This window comes from Giraffa tippelskirchi, chromosome 6 (genome assembly GCF_054371585.1).
Source record: "Giraffa tippelskirchi isolate mGirTip1 chromosome 6, T2T-mGirTip1v1.2.pri, whole genome shotgun sequence".
Taxonomy (NCBI): domain Eukaryota; kingdom Metazoa; phylum Chordata; class Mammalia; order Artiodactyla; family Giraffidae; genus Giraffa; species Giraffa tippelskirchi.
The window spans coordinates 41,361,917-41,382,950 of NC_137280.1; the positions used below are offsets into that span (position 1 = coordinate 41,361,917).

The 21,034-nt window shown below is 37.6% G+C and overlaps 1 protein-coding gene and 1 long non-coding RNA gene across 40 annotated transcripts in view; both read left to right on the top strand.

Annotated features, from left to right (window-relative positions):
• Nucleotides 1-21,034, top strand: part of STAU2 (staufen double-stranded RNA binding protein 2) — a 333,314-nt gene that overhangs the window by 229,863 nt on the left and 82,417 nt on the right. The window lies entirely within an intron of this gene.
• On the top strand, nt 12,645-16,814 carry LOC145510441 (uncharacterized). Its single transcript, XR_014057018.1, has 2 exons — nt 12,645-14,499; nt 15,714-16,814. It is a non-coding gene; the product is annotated as an uncharacterized LOC145510441 (long non-coding RNA).

Sequence of the window (21,034 nt, forward strand, 5' to 3'; positions counted from 1 at the left end):
CCACGTGGACTTTAGCCCACCAAGCTCCTCTGTCCATGGAATTCTCCAGGCAAGAATACTGGAATGGGTTGCCATGCCCTGCTCCTCCAGGAGATCTTCGTGACCCAGGGATCAAACCCCCATCTCTTAAGTCTCCCGCACTGACAAGCAGGTTCTTTACCACTAGCACCACCTGGGAAGCCCCCTGTAGTGATGAATAACAACTATTTTCATTAACAGAGAGTGTGAAATTTTAAGTTTTACAAAACATGACTTTTTCCAGTTGCACCAAGAAAAAAAATTTTCAACGTGGTTATTTGCTCTATTGGAGAAGGCAATCGCACCCCACTCCAGTACTCTTGCCTGGAAAATCCCATGGATGGAGGAGCCTGGTAGGCTGCAGTCCATGGGGTCACTAAGAGTCGGACACGACTGAGCGACTTTGCTTTCACTTTTCCCTTTCATGCACTGGAGAAGGAAATGGCAACCCACTCCAGTATTCTTGCCTGGAGAATCCCAGGGACGGCGTAGCCTGGTGGGCTGCCGTCTATGGGGTCGCGCAGAGTCGGACACGACTGAAGCAACTTAGCAGCAGCAGCATTTGCTCTATACTTCACCTTACCTGTAGCTCAGTGTTTCACAACAGATTTATCTCTTTGAAGATAATTTCATGTTTATGATCTCGTAGGAGACAAATAGGGTCCCAAAGTGTTTCCTAAATTTTTTCCCTAATAAGTTTTGTTCTGTTTTGGACCTGTATATATATTCCATTTCAGTAGTTCCTTAATTTTCAGTTCAGTATTCTAGTTTTAAATTATTTAAGTAGGAATTTAGTATTCCAACTCTTCCTAGGGCTAGATGTTTGATGTTGATTTGAAGATCGTTGGGGAAATATCCTAAAAACCTTTCTGTTAACAGTTTCATACTGGTGAATTATAACCAGATACATTATTGAGGCAGTAAATACCGCATGTGTATAATTGGCTAAATGGATATGAAAGTTACAATGGAGAACTGTTGCCTATATAGACCTTTTTAAAGTGACGATCAATAGAATATAGTTCCCTCGGTCACAAATTTGAGAGCATTATTGCCCACTGGAGGTCACTTTTATAACCTAAAGAGTATTACGTTCTTCGTAAACTCAAATTATGGTGTTGTGTATGATATATTACACTATTTAAAACTGAAAAACAGTCACCTTTTCTCCCTTAGCAATGCACCTTCAATTAAGTCACGCCTCTCCCCATTTCCAAAACTCATTTTTAAATAGGCAAGTCACTGGTTATTTTTCCTAATTCTCAATTTTATTCTGTCATCACTAATGGTTATTTGACCTGCTCTAAGCTGTTTCTAAGTTGATAGCTAATGCCTCTCCACATATTTTTAAAATACTCTTTGGTTAATTGGGTTTTTTGGGGTTTTTTTTTTTTTGCATCCTCTGATGGGAGGAATGTCAAGACATTTTTAAAACCCCCAAATATTTAATGGGTGTGAAATTAAACAATAAAGGCCGACATAGTTGCTTTTAAATGTCTTTGTTGCCCTTCGTAGCCTGTACAGTGATGTGCTACCAGCAAACCTGGTACCTTTGGTAAGAAGCATCATCACTCTACCAAGACCCATACCTATAATATTTCTCACTCTAACAGACTGACCTGCTGATAAGCTTTGTAGCTGGTTCACCTAACCTCATATGCAGATAGCACCTGCTTTTACATAGCTTCTTGCCATAGTAGGAAGCCATTACCTCCTCCAGAGGATCTTCCCGACCCAGGGATCGAACCCAGGTCTCCTGCATTGCAAGAAGATTCTTTACAGTCTGAGCCACCAGGGAGGGATGAAACCCTAGTAGGAAGCACGTAGTAAGAAAATCTCCAGCTCAGGGACAGAGTGTCTGGCTGCCAGTCTCCTTGTTGCTTATACATTTCTGCTTCCCAGAGTTGGACATGACTGAAGCGACTTAGCAGCAGCAGCAGCAGAGAACTGTTTATTGCAATCTTTACCTAGTGTTTCCTTACTCTCTGCCTGGCTGAACCTACCTTACCTTGAACTCTGACTCCTGGTTACTTACATAGGGTCTGCCATGTTTGTCTTGGCCTGCTAGTCCTTTTGTACTCTAATCTTGTACCTCCCAGCTGACCCTTGACATTGGCTTCTGACCCTTTCCTATTCTTGTCTGCATTTTGCATTTCAGAGACTTGCTGTTCTCATATTGCTGTCCAAATCCAAAACTGTTCATGATCAATACAAGTCCATCTTATGGATAATATAGTCTATAGTCATTATAACATCCAGATTACCAATTTACTTACTGGCAGAACTGATATTCAGTCTGTACCTCCTGATATAGTTGTACCAAGTGTTAAAGTATCTAAATACTTCCATGCCACTTGGCTGATAGTTTCTGCCCCGTGTTTCACCCCTATCATCATAGCCTCATGTCTGGGACCTCTGAGGTCTTCCCACAATCTAATGGAGCATTTTTGGGGCCAGCAAGAGTTTTCAGGACTCTTTTTTGTTGTCTGATTTTTTTGGTTGGTGTCTGTACCACACTAATTATTAAATATTTTTAATATCATCTTTGCTTTCAGAGAGATTTGCAAGAGTTAAGTTCTCCAAGGGAGTAGGAAGGTGGGGAAGATACCCTAAAGTGATCATTTTTCTTGAAAGATTTTTGAAAATGTCCATGGGAAATCAGAAAGCATTTTAGTATAACAATCAGCCATCATGTACTGAGAACCAGCTGTGTTTCTACCACTGTTGTTTAGTCACCAAGTTGTATCCCAACTCTTTTGCAACAAAGTGGGAAATACTTCTTTAGCATCTGGTACTCTACCACTGTACTAGATGCTAAAGAAGTATTTCATATTTTGTAAATAAGGACAGCCCTCAAATTGAGTTCAATTAAAAGTTAGAGACAGGATATATGAGAGCTCTCTGTGCTCCTTGCTCCATTTTACTATGAATTTAAAACTCCTCTAAAAAATAAAGTGTTTAAAAGGTAAAAGGTTGGAGAAACAACAACACATATGCAGAAACAGTTGAGGATTGATTGCAAAGCAACATGATTTATTGTCAGAAATGTTTTAAAAATCCATACATATATATGAATTTTGAAGTTTGACTGTAGCTTATGGAAATGATCAAGAGCAGAAGAATTTACCTGATTAAGCTTCTTTTAAGAGTTGATGGACTATGAAGTGAAAGACAAATTATAAGGGCTTTCCATATAGGGAAAACAACATGAAAGAAAACAGAAGCATGGAAGTTGGCGAGGAATATGTGAGGGAAGAAAAACTCAACTTGGTGGAAGCTCCAGGAATAAATGCTCCATAAGATCAAGACAGTTGAGTAAGTTCTTGACAGCTAGATTGAGCAGTATGAATTATATGTTCTTTGCAGCAAAGAAGCATACTTCAGTCAGAATCAAGGGGTTATTATACTGGTGTCTATAAGGTTATTCTAGTAACCAGATGCAGAACTGACTGTGTTGAATACTTCTGTCTTTGTAATTCAAGAAGGAATGAGTGCTAATTAATTACCTTGATGGGTGTGACTAAATACAGCATTGTAGAGAAAGAATCAGCAGACCTTGGTAACCAGCTGAGTATAGTCGAAAGAAACAGCAATTAAAAATAATGTTTAAGGCAGGCTACCAATATGGCATAGTGAGAGCTGAGCAAATCTTCCAAAAAACCAACAATAAACCTGGACTGAATTGTCAAAAACATCAACTTTAGGACTTGGAAATGGGTCAGAGGCATTCACCAAGTTGAGAAATATTTATTGATGGAAAAACTACTGAACTTCAGATGAGAAAGATAGAATTCTTTGGTGTTCTTGCCTGGAGCTGATCTCTTTCTCCACCTCTAGTAGGCTTAGCCCACACATTAGTTCTGCAAAGGCAAAGAAGCCATGGAAATCAGCAGTTTCGCTGGAGGAGTGGCCTTACTTGATTTAAGTGGAATGTGAAAAACCCATGCCAATGGCATTGTGAATAACAGTAAACATCTTAGTAGCAAACCAACAGGAAAGGCTAGCTAGCAGCTCAGTGAAACTGAGCTTACAGTCTTTGACCAATAGACTAGCCAGAAATTTGTTAGGCAGACTTAGAAAATGATATAGTGATAAGGGGCTTCAATAAACTCAACACAGCTGACCAAAAGGCCTCATACACATGCAGGAGAGACCAGAGAGGGCTCAAGCTATCTACACATCCCTGGCTGAGTGTACATCCCTGATTTATCTACATATCCCTGCAGAGGAAATGTAAGAAGGCCTGGCAGCAAGTAGAGCCAAAGTAGACCTGAGAACTGCCTGATCTTTAAATGTAATCCCCAACCCAAACACAGATTCATTGTCAAAGAGTAGAAGCTTTATTGGCTTAGGGTGTTTAAGTACAACCACTGTCCAGTCATTGACTGCCACTAAGCTGTATAGACACAAGGGTTACCCCTAGGAGACTGGGTTTAAAAATAAAAAAGGAAAGTAATTTTTTAAAAAACTGAGAAGAGACACAAGCAGCCACATGCTGTGAGGGAAATGGAGTCCACAGATTTAATCTAGGCAAATTAATAAACAGGAAAACCACAGCAACAACAACAGTCCTGGAGAGAAACATTAAAACCCAGAGTAACTAAAATGTATTATCTAAATTTCTAGTTTTCAATAAAAAATTCCAAGATATACAAAGAAAGGAAAGGGTAACCAGTATTCCTTGGAAAAAAGCTGTGGGCGCAGATGTTGGACTCAGCAAAGACTTCAAAGCTGCAGTAATAAATATGTTCAAGGAAGCAAAAGAAACCATGCTGAAAGAATTAAAGGAAAACATAGTGATAATGACTCAATAAAGAGATTTTCTTTTTAAAAAATTGTAAAGCCAAATAGAAATTCTAGAGGTGAAAAGTAATTGCTGAAATGAAAAATTTAGTAAAGGGATTGTATTCAATAATAGATTTGAGGTGGCAGAAAAAAGAACCCATAGGATTTAGTTCAAAAGAAATAATCTAGTCTGAATAACAGAAAAAGCAATTAAAAAATTTAACAGAGCCTCATAAGTTGTTTGACAACATCAGGCAACATATAAAAGGATTAAACACAATTATCAAGGTTGATTTAACGTCTGAAAATCAGTTGCTGTTTACATCATATCAATAAAGGAGAAAAACCACATGATAATCTCTGTAGACAAAAAACATGTGACAAAATCCAACACCCATTTCTTTCCTTTTATTTAAAGAGTAAAACTCAAAGGTGTGAGTCATTTTTATGCAGCTTAACCAACACCCATTTCTGATTAAAAACTCTGAACAATCTAGGAACAGGAGGGAACTTCCTTGATAAAGGTCATCTACAAAAAAAAACTATAGCTAATGTCATCTTAATGGTGAAAGACTAAATATTTTACCTCTAAGTTTGGGAACAAAGCCTGCTTTCATCACTTGTACTCAACATTATTCTAGAGATCATATCCAGTTCAATATGGAGAGAAGGAAAAAGAGAAAAAAAAAAGATGTGATTTGGAAAGGAAGAAACAAAATTACCTTTATTTGCAGATGATATGGTCCTGTGTGTAGAAAACCCTAGGGAAAATACAACCAACCAACCAAACGAAAGCCCTATTAGGTCTTAAAGCAAGTTCAGTAAAGTTATAGGATATAAATAAACATACAAAAGTCAATTGTATTCCTCTATATGAGAAACAATCCAAAAATAAAATTTCCTGTGTCATTCACAATAGCATCAAAAAGAAAGTGCTTAGGAATCATTTTAACCAAAGAGATGTTGACTTCACACTATAAAACATTGCTGAGAGAAATTAAGGATCTAAGGTGGCTCAGTGATAAAGAATCTTCGTGTCAAGCAGGAGATGCAGGTTTGATCCCTGGATCAGGACAATCCCCTGGAGAAGGAATTGGCAACCCATTCCAGTATCCTTGCCTAGGAAATCCCATTGACGGAGGAACCTAGTGAGCTAGCTACATGGGGTCACAAAGAGTTGAACACAACTTAGCAATGAAACAGCAGCAGCAAATATTACATGAGAGACAATCAGTTTTCATGGATTGTAAGACATTATTGTTAAATTGGAAATTCCCCAGTTTGACCTATAGATGCAATGCAATTGCTAACAAAATTCCAGCAGACTCTTTTTTTAAGTAGAAATTGATTGGCCAATCCTAAAATTTATACGGAAATGCAAAGAAGTCAGAGTAGCTAAAACATTTTTGAAAAGGAAGAAAAAAAGTTGGAAGGCTTACACTACTCAGACTCACAATTTAACTGTAAAGCTACATTATTCAAGTTAGTGGCGTAAGGATTGGCATATAGATTAACGTAACAGAATCAAATGGAATAGTCCAGAAATGAGACTTTATAATTTATGTTCATTCAATTCAACAAAAATGCCAAGGAAATTAAATGGAGAAAGGATAGTCTTTTCAACAAATGGTATTAGGAAAGTTAAGTATCCATATTAAAAATAATAATTTAGACTCTTATCTCAGCCATATATAAAAATTAAGTTAGAGAGTAGACTTAAAACCTTAAAGTTTTCCAAAGTAAAACTTTGGAAAGAATCGTGGGAGAAACTTGCTTGAGCTTGGGTTAGGCCAAGACTTCTTAGATTCATCATCAAAAGTACAATCCAGGATTTTCCTGGTGTCCAGTAGTTAAGAATCTGCCTGCCAACGCAGGGGACATGGGTTTGATTCCTGATCTGGGAATATTCCACATGCCACGAGGCAAGTAAGCCTGTGGGCCACAACTACTGAAGCTCGTGCACCCTAGAGCCCATGCTCTGAAACAAGAGAAGCCCACACACTGCATCTATATAATAGAGAGTAATCCCTGCTTACTGCAACTAATGAAAGGCATCATACAGCAATGAAGACCTAGCACAGCCAAAAAAAAACCACAATCCATAATAGGAGAAATTGGTAAATTGGACTTGATCGAAACTTAAAACTTTTGTGCTTCAAAAGGCACCATTAAGAAAATGAAAACACAGCCACCAACTTGTGAAGAAAATATTAACAAATCATGTGGAAATATGACATATCTCAGATATCAAAGAGCTCTTATAATGTAATAATAAGAAAGCAACTCAATTAAAATTATTAAATAATATGTATAGACAGTTCTTCAAAGAAAATATATAGCTAACTAATAAATACCTGAGAAGATACTCAGTGTCATTAGCCATTAGGGGAATGTAAGACTACAGTGAAATACCACTTCATTTTCACTAAGATGATTTTGCTAAAAAAGGCAGGCAATAAATAATGGCAAGGATAGGGAGAAACCAAAACCTTCACAGGTTGCTGATGGGAATAGAAAATTGAATAGCCACTTTGGAAGACAATTTGGCAGTTTTTTAAAAAGTTAAACAAATTTACAACATGATCCAGCAATTCCACTCCTACATCTGCCCCCCTGAATTAACATATGTTTTCACAAAGATGTGTATATGAATATTCACAGCATCAGTGAGTATTCAAAATGGCCAAAAAACAGAACAATCTGAATGCCCACCAACTTACGAAAGAATAAGCAAAATGTGATATAGCCACGTGGGTTTCCCAGGTGGCTTAATGGTAAAGAATCTGCCTGCCAGTGCAGGAGACGCAGGAGACATGGGTTCCATCCTTAGTTGGGAAGATCCCCTGGAATAGAAACTGGCAACCCACTCCAGTATTCTTGCCTGGAAAATCCCATGTAGCATGTTTTTGAGGTTTGTCTTTGTTACAGTGTGTATCAGTTCATTCTTTATTGCTAAATGGTATTCCACTGTATGGCTATATCCTGTGTGTGTGGACTCAGTCATGTCTGATTCTTTCTGACCTCCTGGGTCATGGGTCAAGAATCAGACATGATACACCTTGTAACAAAGACAAACCTCAAAAACATGCTACATGGAGAATTTCCTGGTGGTCCAGTGGCTAGGACTAGATTGTGGTGATATTTCTACAACTTTCTAAATTTATTGAAACTACTCACATGAGATGAACTTTGTGGTATATAAATTATATCTTAGTTTGTTTTTGTTTTTTAGTTGCTAAGTCGTGTCTGACTGTTTTGTGACCCCATGGACTGTAGCCCCCCAAGCTTCTCTGTCCGTGGGATTTCCCAGACAAGAATACTGGAGTGGGTTGCCATTTCCTTCTCTAGGGGATCTTCCCAACCCAGAAATTGAACCCATGTCTCCTGTGTCTCCTGCATTGACAGATGGGATCCTTACCACTATGCCACCTGGAAGCCCATCTTAATAAATGTGTTTAAAAAAAAAACCTTCGAAGCCTCAGCGACCAAGAGGATTAAAGGGCCATTCATGATCATGGCAGTTTTGGTAAGCAATCATTTATTTGGGTCAGGAACTCTTGAAGCTCTCCAGCAGACTCCATGGCAGTTGGGCTTGGGGTAGGGGTGGGGGTTACCTTATCACCACATTCTTCCAGGCCCGAGACCCCACGATTCTGCTGATCCTCACCCTCTTAGTCCTTGCATGTTCCTAAGCCTGAAGGCTTGAGCTGTGATAGTTTTCCAAACTCTCTGTCCTTTTATTTCCAATTTTCTTTGTTTTAAATTTCCTATGTTCCTGACCTCAATTCCTGTTCATTTTTATTGCTCCACCAAACTCATGTTCATCATGTTTCCTCCCACCTGCCAAGTAAACTGATCCTGACTGTTCCTTTTGCCTAACTTTTTTCATTAATTTTCACACACTTGAAAAAAAAATTTTTTTTCTGCCATTTTTACCCCTGGTACTGCCGTCTAACTCTGATTAAGCCCGCCACACAGGGTCTAAAGGAAAGCCCATTCTTTGATTCTTCTGGAGGATGATGACTTAGGTTTTTTGACATATTCAGTGTCATTTCCAGGGATGATATTCAGTAGATAACTGAAGATTTGAGATTAGAACCACAGTGAGAAATTAGGGGTGAAGACATAGATATGGTCCCCACCTAAGTATGTAAAACAGGAATGAGGGGCTTCCCTGGTAAAGAATCCCCCCTGCCAATGCAGGAGACATGGGTTCGATCCCTGATCCAGGAAGATCCCACATGTTGTGGCGCAACTAAGCCCATGCACCACAACTATTGAGCTTGTGCTCTAGAGCCCAGGAGTCGCAAATGCTGAGCCCAATGGGCACAACTGCTGAAGCCTGAGTGCCCTACATCCTGTGCTCTGCACCAGGAGAAGCCTACGCACCACAACCAGAGAGTACCCTGTGCAACAGTGAACACCCAGCACAGCCAAAAATAAATAAAATTATTTTTAAAAATTGCTTTCAAAAGATGGGAAAATGAGGGAAACATGAAAAAAATGTTTAAAAAAAAAAACAGGAATGAGCCAAAACATAGACTTTGTGAAGCTTTGTAAAGTCCTACGTGGTAAAAGGATGGAGAATGATTGGAAACCAGAAGAGGTCAGTGTTTTTAAGAGTTACAATTATACAGGTATATAAGGAGGCTTTATTTTACCTTGCCTCCTCTAGGTTGATCATTGTAGTAAAAACTGACTGCTCAAAAGAAAATCAGTGCATACGGAACAGACAATTTGGAGAAATTATTTATGGTTATTCCCAAACTTTCTGGGCTTCCCAAGGTAGCACCAGTGGTAAAGAACCCGCCTACCAATGCAGAAGACAAAAGAGATGTAGGTTCAATCCCTGGGTTGGGAGTATCCCCAGGAGGAGAGCATGGCAACCCACTCCAGTATTCTTGCCTGGAGAATCCCATTGACCGAGGAGCCTGGAGGGCTACAGTCCATGGGGTCACAGTCAGACATGACTGAGGTAACTTCAGTTCAGTTCAGTTGCTCAGTCATGTCCGACTCTTTGCGACCCAATGAATCGCAGCACGCCAGGCCTCCCTATCCAGCACCAACTCCCGGAGTTTACCAGATCCATGTGCATCGAGTCGGTGATGCCATCCAACCATCTCATCCTCTGTCGTCCCCTTCTCCTCCTGCCCCCAATCCTTCCCAGCATCAGGGTCTTTTCCAATGAGTCAACTCTTCGCATGAGGTGGCCAAAGTATTGGAGTTTCAGCTTCAACATCAGTCCTTCCAATGAACAACCAGGACTGATCTCCTTAGCACGCACCAAACTTTCCAAAATCCCCAATATGAAAGAGAAGTATGTTTGATCATATTGAAGTATGTTTGATCATATTCTACTAAGAAACTCACCTTTGCCCTTAGATCTTAAAAGGAGACAGTCCTCCTGCAAAACACAAATGTAACTAGGAAACTGCCTCCCCCACTAGGTGGCAAAAGTAAGCTGCTGGAGAGAGAGAAAACAGCAGGGCTTCTATGCCTAGCTTTGCCATTTCTTCCTAAGTGATGTGTCCTTTAATGCGTCATTTTGAAAAAATCAAACACCCTATACATTTGAAATACATAGTCTATGTAATCCTGAAGTTTCCTGTGGAGGGTGAAGATAATACCTTATGTTGATTTTTGGTAGGAAACAGTTATGAGTGTTTGGGGATGCACACAAACTACTAAAATATTTATATAAAATACAGACAAAATGACTGTGGTCATTCACAATTTTGTCCCTAGAGATCTTGGGAAATACTATCTTTAATTTTTTTTTTTGTATTGGGATATAGCTGATTAACAAACAATGTTGTGGTAGTTTCAGGTGAACAGCGAAGGGGCTCAGCCATACACATACATGGATCCGTTCTCCCCCAAACTCCCCTCCCATCCAGGCTGCCGCATAACACTGAGCACAGTTTCCTGTGCTCTACAGGAGGTCTTTGGAAAATACTATTAAAGAACCCTGAGCTAAAGGACCAATTCTATTTTAAGTAAGCTACTATATCTACTGGTAGCTTCTAGGAAGCTCTCAGAAGTCCTTTTTCAACCAATGTCTATCACTGTAGGTTGCATTTCTCTCTTGCATGAATAAAAAAGTTTCTGGAGGTTTCATTAATTTCATAGGACTTAGAATATGCTTCAGAATAGCCTGAGACAAAACAGCAGTTTAAACTGTGCTATTTAAAAGATTTTCTTTGTTAGAGTCAGCAAGTGATGATCCACGTTTATTTTCAACATTGACACTGCTAGTGATTTCCCTTATCTTAGGCATTGTTTTTTTCTTTTGATATATGTTTTTACTTTGTCCTTCTTGTATCCAGATGTCTTTAAAAAGGCAACAGACCGTTGCTTTTATTATAACAGAAACGGACTCCCCCCAACTAAAGTTTGTAAGCTCAGGCCAGAATCACAAAGAGCAATGGAGTTCCCCTGGAACTGTAGTTCCACAGAAGCAGAAATAGTATAAAATTGGGGGAACATTTCTCAAATTGCACCCAATAAGCCAGATTTTAGTTTCTTCCTCTAAAGTACATGCTCAGATATTAGCATCGCATCACTAGACACAGTGTTCTTATTTGATATTCTGATTTTAAAAAGCAGCCAGTCATCTATTCATCCATTCAACAAATATTTGTTCAATATCTCTATGTGCCAAAAAAAAAAAAAAAAAAAGCACTGTTGTGTTTTAAGCCAGAAGCAAGGAGCTTGGATGTTTTGTTGTTGTTTTAGATGAATAACTTTCAAATTGTGATTCACTGTTTTGACCAGTTCTGTGAAAGGAAACCCGATTTTATTAATTCTTTCATTAGAAGCTTCACAATTTATGCAGATGACAGAACTCTGAACAGAGAATCATGTATCATCCCAGGAAATGAGCCTTGCTATTACTTTAAGCCTCATTGATTTAGAGGTTTTAAAATTTGACCACTTGAATAGCGTAGGAAAGAATGCATTCAGCAAAACTTCATTATCAAGCACTTCAGTGTACTATGTATTCATTCCTGTTTTACATCAAATAGTGTGTCCCATGCACGCTTTGATATGCAGTATATCTTTTTCATAGTTACAAGGAAACCTATCATTCAGGGCCCCTTGCTTAGTCCCTGGTTGTTAGTATTGTTATGGGCTTCTACTGTCTCATTTTATGAATGAGGCTGATCTCTAGTCTCACCTCCAATTGAATTTATAATTGAGAGATTCATCATTTCTATTGTTTGCTTTTGAAAGGAGATTATAGGCAGTGATGGTTTTTGCCGCTGATTTCTACAGTGACTGCTCATGTAAGAAAAAATCCAGAATAAAAGATTATGATTACATAAAAGTTAATTCACTCCATAAACATTTACTGAATGTCTGACGCATCCAAGCAGTGTGGTGATATGTGTCTCAAGGTGTGTAGGAGAAATGGATGCTGCCCCTAAAGATTGATTACCGTGATGACAAGAAGATCTATAATGCAAATTAAAGACAATGGACCTATGAGAAACATCAGCAAAATGTTTAAGAAATCTGGGGGACCCTTAAGGATGATTTTGACTAAGACAATTTTAGCACAAGGTGGCCTTTTCTAGAAAAGGAGGATAATCAGATTTCCCAATAAACAATAGAGAAAAAAGGCATTTAATAAAAGGTATTTGGTGTGGCAGCTGGGCTAGCAGGAGCCCAGGCACTGGCCAGGAGAGGGGAGGCTCGTTTAGGGGGCAGAACCCTTTGGTTGAAGTGTAACATTGGTCTTCGGATCTTAGTGAGAACAGGGGCTAGAGAGACAGAGATCAGACTGTTAAGTGTCTTGGACACCAGGACAAAGAATTTGGGTCTCATCCAGCAGGTCATGAGAAGCCAGGAAAATTTGCAAACATGCAAAGCAATCATGGCTAATGTACTGGCATAGGACATACCCAACCATTAATATTAAGCCACAAATAATTAAGCAAATTCAAGAAATATCTTTTTTTCTAGTTCTAAAATTCTGTGGAATAAATAATATAATGCTTCCCTTGATAATATAATTTATTATTATATGGTTCAAATGATTTAGGTTTTTTCTTTCATTGAGAGCATAAGTCCTAAAATATCTAGTATGTAGTGGAGGAAAATCCTAGTGTAACAGTAGGATGTTACTTCCGTTGGTAACACAATAGATGTTACTTCTGTCCCTCTATCATTGGCCATAAAAATATCAAAGAATTAGATCCTGGGTCTTTTGAATACCGTTGAAAGGAGCCTGAAGAATCATCTGCTGTGAGCCACTTCTGAACACCCTTCTTTCAGTGACTGTAGAAATGGAAACTCCTTCTTTCTTGTTCCTTTGTGGAATAAGAGGTACTTTCCCAGGATTAGCTGCTTCTGGAGAAGAAACAACAGATAAGTGAACATGTCTTAATTTACATTTATATTTTGCTTGACATTTGTAGGCCAAAAGACAAATTGCAAATGGCCTTTGTCAACGAACAATAATCTTATTAAACATGCTTGGGAAATACTTGTTGAATTTTGTACTGCTTTTTTTTTTTCTTCCTATTAAGGCTGAAATTATGGGTTCCATGATAGGTAAGAGAGAGAAAAGGCAGAAATCTAAGGTTTCTTCCTCTGGAAAAAATATATTAAGCAGTATAATACACTATGATCAGAAAACTGACCTAAGTCTTTACCTTCAGAAGTTTAGAATCTGGGAAACGTTTTACCTATTCTTGCTGGGGAAGATTTATAGAAAAGTGAAGTGTACTACTATACTTATTTCATAGATAAGGTATCTGGAGTGTGTGTATAGAGTGTATAACATAATAGCAACAGATGTAATAGATATTTAAAATTTGAAGACATGAAATATAAATGCATTGAATATAAATATACAATTCTAAAATGGGTCATACTTTGCCATTAATATATATTTTCTTTGAATAGAGATATATTTCCATTTAAAAGCCTAAGATATATTTTTAAGACCTAAAGTACTTAGTCCTCTTTTTCTTATTAAATAGCATTTTTAATGAGACTTCAACACTTCTATTTAGTAAATATCCAACTGGGAAGGTTTCTGCAATTTTTTTTAGTAGGGAATTTTACACAATAGAAGTGTTTTCTTATTAACAAATTAGTTACTTTGAAGTATCTGGCAGATTACATCAGTCTCTTATTTGAATTGGTACTACAAGAAGACATCTATTGTACATTATTAGTGATGCATTAAATTGGTTATTTATGTTTTAAAATCTAAGCATGGTAGAATCTTTTGTGTTTGCCTTCGAAGATTGCTGTTAAAATAAAACATTTTAAAATGAGTAAAGTTGTCCTTTTGGTTTAGTTAATGCATCACTGGAGAACCTAAAGATTTTAGCCTCTAACCACCCATCTCATAGTTTCATAGAATGTGAGAAAAATGTTCAAATTCCTTTATATTTTAAGGAAAAAATGTGACATATTATTTGTCTAATAACTTTACATTCACAGTTGTGAAAATAATAAAGAAGAAGTCTTATTGGTCATTAGTCTCAAGTATAGTCTTGTAAAAGTTTGAACATGGTAAGATCAAAGAATACTGTGCTATTTTATCATGCTTTTATATGTAATAGTGATCTCTTCATATAGACACTAAGATCACATAGTTACTTTTTAATTGGAATTATAACTAAACTGTGTATTGTTGCTTAGTCACTAAGTTGTGTCTGACTCTTTACGACCACATGGACTGTAGACTGCCAGACTGCTCTGTCCATGGGATTCTCCAGGCAAGAATACTGGAGTGAGTTGCCATTCCCTTCTCCAGGAGATCTTCCCAACCCTGGGATTAAACCCGTGTCTCATGGATTGGCAGGCAGATTCTTTACCACTGAACCATCAAAGCCCCAAACCATGTACTGGAAATCTTATTTTCAAGCTTCTATTTAAAAATTTGTATAGATGATGAAAAGCAGAGGACCAATAGTAATTTTTACTAATTATTGACAGAAATGAGTGTATTTTGCTAAAGGTTTCCCACAATATATTGTATAACCCCATACTAGTAATAATTTAACTCTAGGAATGGATAAAAGCTCTGTTCAGTGACTAAATATGTACTAGGCCATATTAGCTGAACAAGTAGCCTGGTAGCAAATGGGTCTCATGCTTCTTTGAATCCCTTTATAGTACTAGACTGGGCTTCCCCTGGTGGCTCAAATGATAAAGAATCTGCCTGCAATGCTGGAGACCTAGGTTTGATCACTGCTTTGGGAAGATCCCCTGGAAGAGGGCATGGCAACCCACTCCAGCATTCTTGCCTGGAGAATCCCCATGGACTGTAGCCTACCAGGCTGCTCTGTCCATGGGGCCACAAAGAGTCGAGAATGACTGAGTGACTAAGAACATAGTACTAGACACATATTATTTAATAAGACTACCAATGATAACCTCACCTCTAAATTTCCCTGAGAAAATAAGGGATAAATAAAATAAAGGCATGGAGCCACAGTGTCATATCTATATACTGCTTGTCTTAAGACAAAGGGCTTTTCACTTCTGATTAGTGTCATCCCCTACCCCTGGGGTCTAGAGCCCATATTCTAGGATCTCCATGTCTTTAGGAACTTGATTTCTCAGCGGTTGCCATCTACCTTTATTTTCTCCAGTGGCCTGTCTCCCTCAACTTGCAAGTCTCTGGCTCATCTAAAATAATCTTCCCCTCTACTTTGCCTTCCTTTTTGAGCCATTATTTTCTTCCTTTCCGCAATTGCCAAACTTTTTCCAATTTTCACCCTTTTCTTTACTGGTAGGTAATCACTGAATACAGTATGATTTCCATCCCGGCCACCATCACAACTGTCTTGGCCATGGTCACCATTGTCCTACCATTTGCCAAATATCAGGGCCTATACTCAGCCCTCCAACCCATTCCAGTATTCTTGCCTGGAGAATCCCATGGACAGAGGAGTCTGGCAGGATATGGTCCATAGGGTCGCAAAGAGTCTGACACCACTGAAGTGACTTGGCACGCACACACATACACAGCTCTCCTGTTGGACCTTTCTGCGGGATTACTTCCCTCTTTTATGAAATCCTCTTTTCCTTTGACTCACCTCTTACTTTTGACTCCTCATCTTTTACTGGCCCCTTAAATGCTGCAGTACCCAAGTTTTACCCTTGATTCCTTGGTTCATCTGTGTCATTCCACTTCCATGAACTGCATTGACACCCATGCTTTGATGCTTCCGCAACCTCTGTACTTAGCTATGATTTCTTGTATCAGTGAGGGTTCTCCAGAGAAACAAAATCCAGTAGGATGCATACATAGAGAGACATTTTAAACAGTTGGCTCATGCAGTTGTGGGGGCTGCCAAGTCCATAGTGCAGGTCAGCAAGCTGGAAACACAGGCAGAGTCGATGTTGCAATCTTAAGTCTGAAATCTATAGGGCAGGCTGACAGGATTTCTGTGTTACAGTGTTGAGGCAAAATTCCTTCTTTGAAAACCTAATTTTGCTGTTAAGATCTTCAACTGATTGGATGAACCCCACCTACACTATTGAGGATACTTTCCTTTACTTAAAGGCAACTGCTTATGAATATTAATTACACCTACAAAATAGTATTACCACAGTCTCTAAACTAGCGTCTGATCAAGCAACTGTGCACCACAGCTTAGCCAAGTTGACACAGAAAATTAACCATCACATTTCCTTTCCAGCTCTTGGTGTGTTTCAGCTCTGGGAATAGTTGGAAGACATCTAGATTGAGATTTGACCCTTGATTCTTGCACTTACAGGTTGGGTTACCTTGGGCACATTTCTTAATCTCCCAAATAGCAATTCCTTTGTTTATAAAACAATAATGATTGGTCTGTGTATTTGTCCCCATGATATACTTATTATTTTTGTATCAGCCCTGTGCCTATCATATGCCGGCTACCTAAATATGAATGAATGGAGTTCTTAATGAATGAAAGCAGGAAAAAGACTTGAGTTTTGATGTCACCCAAATGGGGAGCTAAGATTCAGACTTTAGGATCAGATTAAAAGTTCTTACCAACAAATTTCTCTAGTTAGGAAAAAAAAAAAGGAAATATGCATACACAGTACATATACTGTGTGTATATGTGTATGTGTGATTCTTTATAGATAGAATGAATGCAAGCTACAGTGTTTATACACATATATACTATATACTGTATAGTGTATGTGCTGTATGGCCATTCACACAGCAAACATTACACATCCTCAAAGTGCCGGACAGTACAGTAGGAGTGGACCACATAATATTAAGGGTTTTATGACTCTGCCTTTGTTACTTTCTTCATTGGCCACTGACATGTAAAAGATAATTGCCTGGAGGGATTAGTTATAGTAACTGCAGAATAGCAATAATGCTTATCTTTTTTCCTCCAGACATGACAATATTATGTGTCTGACTGGCTCTGCTGAATGCTCCTTAAATAGTATAAATCACGTAGGAAATTGACTCCAGATAACATGATTTTATCCTACTGACAAATTTACAAACATAATATGCCTGTGTGCATGCTCAGCCCCTCAGTAGCGTCCGACTCCTTGCGACTTCACAGACTGTAGCCTGCCGGGCTCCTCTGTCCATGGTCTTCTCTAGGCAAGAATACTAGAGTGAATCGCCATTCCCTTCTCCAGGGGATCTTCCCGACCCAGGCATCAAACCCACATCTCCTGTATTGCAGGTGGATTCTTTACACTGTACCACCTTGGAAGCCCTTACAAACACAATGTATGTTATGCTCATTGTTAAGGGATCACTGTTGTTATGTTGCTACCTATAAATTAGTATCATCAACTTTCTCTTTATACATCTTATAAATCTTTTAGAGATTTGCGGAAACACTTATTACATAAAGCATATAGGATGTTTTATTAGCAACTTTTTTTAAAAAATAAGAATTTTGCTAAATAAATGCCCTCCTCCAAGGGATCTTCCTGACTCAGGAGTCGACCCCTCACCTCTTACTTGTCTGGCATTGGCAGACAGGGTCTTTACTACCAGTGCCATCTGGGAAGCCCCAATGATACAGAAACACTTGAATGTTCTATCATTATGAATTTGAGGAGGAAAGAGAAAGTTCAGAAGATTATACTAATGTCAGAGAGTACATCTATATGATTTTTGTAAAATTTGGTGTAACAAACTCATAATCTAATTAAGATGATGTACAGTTGCACCTGGAGATAAATAACTTGTAAGAATCTGTCATAGGTGTAATTGATAATTAAAAAGTTGTCCTGTGATGCAAGTAGGTTTTGCTCCAGCCTTTAAATGACTAAATGATTAATGATACCTCGTAGCTAATGGCTTAATTCTTTTTCTCAGTTATTATTAAGAAAATATTATTGGGACTTCCCTGCAGTCCAGTGGTTAAGACTTCAGCTTCCAATGCAGAGGGTACGAGTTCCACGTGTCTTGTGGACAAAAAACCAAAACAAAACAATATTGTAACAAATTCAATGCAGATTTTAAAGATGGTCCACATCAAAAAAATCCTTCAAAAAAAAAAGAAAATATTATTGGATATTATTACCTGTTTTAATGAACACAGCCTTTCCCAGTAATAAACTCCCAATAATCGACAAAATGTTATCTTATTATTGAACATTAATTCACTGGTGCTATGATTTACTGATATAAAATCCTGATAGTGTTAGTCATTTAGGCTACATGAAACAAAGCAAAAATTAAAATAGGCTTTATCACTGTAATAGTAATTTTGGATGTTTATTCATCTGAAAAACAGTCTTACGATTTTTATGGTTACATAAAGATCTAAACTTCAGATTAAGGCCAAATCTGCATCACATAATATGAAATGGGGGACTTGGCAATTATTAATAGACTTAAGCCAGTTTGATAGATTAAGTAATCCACTGTCTGTGGGGTTGAGTCCAGAAGATAATTGCCATTCTTTACTTCTTAATGATTGTTCAGGGTTGGGAAAAATCATCCGGAGTTTAAAAATGCCAGATAAGATAAGAAATTAATGAACCTTTCCTGATGAAAGTAGATGCTCCTTGGAAGCATTTAATCTATGTTTTTCATGTTTGTGCTGAATTTTCTATTAATTCTAATGCTAATGTATTAATTTTGACAGCAAAGTAATAGGTTTTTAAAATGGAAAGAACTGTTAGCAGCTATTTAGATCCATGCTATACGATATGTTAACCATTAGCCACATGTGGCTACCGAGTGTTGGAAATGTGGTTTGTTCACATGTGATGTGTGCCATTAAGGATTTCAAAGATCCAGTACCAAAAATAAATGTGTAAGATCTCATTAATGACTTTTTATTGATTAAATATTGAAATGAGAATATTTTGGATGTATCAGGTTAATAAATAAATATTCTTAAAGTTAATTCCATCTCTTTCTTTTTACTTTTTAAAATGTGGCTATAAAAATTACAAATGTATCCCACTTTATATTTCTATTGGACTGTGCTGGTCTAGACAAACTTTTATTTTAAAGATGAGGAAACTGAAACCCAAAGAAGTGAAGGGACTTATCCAAACTTGCACAGCTTGTAAATGGTAGAGCTGAGATTCAAACCCAGGCTTTCTGATACCTGACCCAGTTCTTTCCATTCTGATACTTCCTTCAGATGTGGCAGTTATAACACACACACACAGACACACACATGCACACATTCCAGAGGATGTACATTTCAGTAAGTATTGGTTCTTCCAATACTTTCGAAAAGAAGTGGCCATCTTAGCATCTTGGGAGGCACTGTATGTTTATTTTAGTGATACATGTAAGTTTCCACTTTCAGAAATGTCTTCAGAATTTTCCAAACATTCTTTTGGTAGCAACCTTATCACTTTTTGTGGGGCTTTGATTTTTAGAAATAACTACAAATTATTTCCAGTGTCCCTGGTGGCTCAGATGGTAAAGAATCTACCTGCAATGCAGGACACCTGGGTTCAATCCCTGGGTTGGGAAGATCCCCTGCAGAAGGGAATGGCAACTCACTCCAGTATTCTTGCCTGAAGAATTCCATGGACAGAGGAGCCTCGTGGCTACAGTTCATGGGATCGCAGAGTCGAACACGACTGAGCGACTAACACACACACAAATTATTTAGAGATGTTGGCAAAGTAATATTATTGTGCCTGAATGTGTGATCTTAAAAGAGGATAACTTCATATTTGTATACCTGTGTGTACATGTGTACATATGTGTGTGTGAGGGAGAGAGAGCAAGAACACATATGCTTGAGGTAGACAGTCTTGGGAAAGGTAATTCCAAAATGGAATTCTCCAGCTATATTAATTGCTCTTTCCCTTGATGAATATTAATAACAGTGCTCATTTATATACCTAATTTCTGGGATACCTTAATCATTGTTATTTTATAGTCACGTTTTTCATGAGATAAACCCAAGAACTAGTGTTAACTATTTAAATATATGTTATATATATTGAGCTTTGTAAGTTATTCTTACTGGTAGTTTATAATTTATTTTAAGGTCCCTTGTCTTTAAATGTGGTAAATTAAGTAATGAAAAAAACGTGACTTTTTATTGGCATTTTGTTTAATAACTGGAAGACTCTATAATGCTACATGAAATAGAGAGGACATTAAATAAGTAATGAATCATTTGGTAAAGTAACTGATATATGTTTTTTAAAATAACTAGTTAGAAATATAAATGCTTAAAATAAGCTTTTTTTTTTTTTAACATTTTAACCATTACTTTTAGTCATTAACCAGTAAAAAAAAAAAAAGCCAAAGACCTCTCACTTCCAATTAAATGGCAGAGCACTTTTATTTCATTGACCTTTATTGATATGTGATGCTATGTATTTGTGTAACTGAGAACAAAAATATATTATATCACCCAAGAAAATGAAGAAATCCTGCTGAGGCTTGTTATGTGGTTTTTATAATATGAAGTAGCAAACTTAATATCTGTAAATTAATGAATATCATAAGCATATTCCCCTATATTTCATTACATTTTATACATAGTGATATATTTAGTGCTTAGTATACCTAGAGACCAGTCCACTTCTAATTTGAACAGGTCAATTTCCTTGCATGGTATTTTGGGTTATAGCCAACCAACCCAGAATGTGATTTAAGGTAGATTTATTGTTTCAATTGCACATAAAAAAATCAGACCCAACAAGAGTAAAAACTCTTCCTTTTATCAATAGAATGTATTACTTTAGAAATGGGAACAGAGTTAAGGTTTTTATACTAAATATATGATAAAGGAACTCTGAGATTGTAATAAAG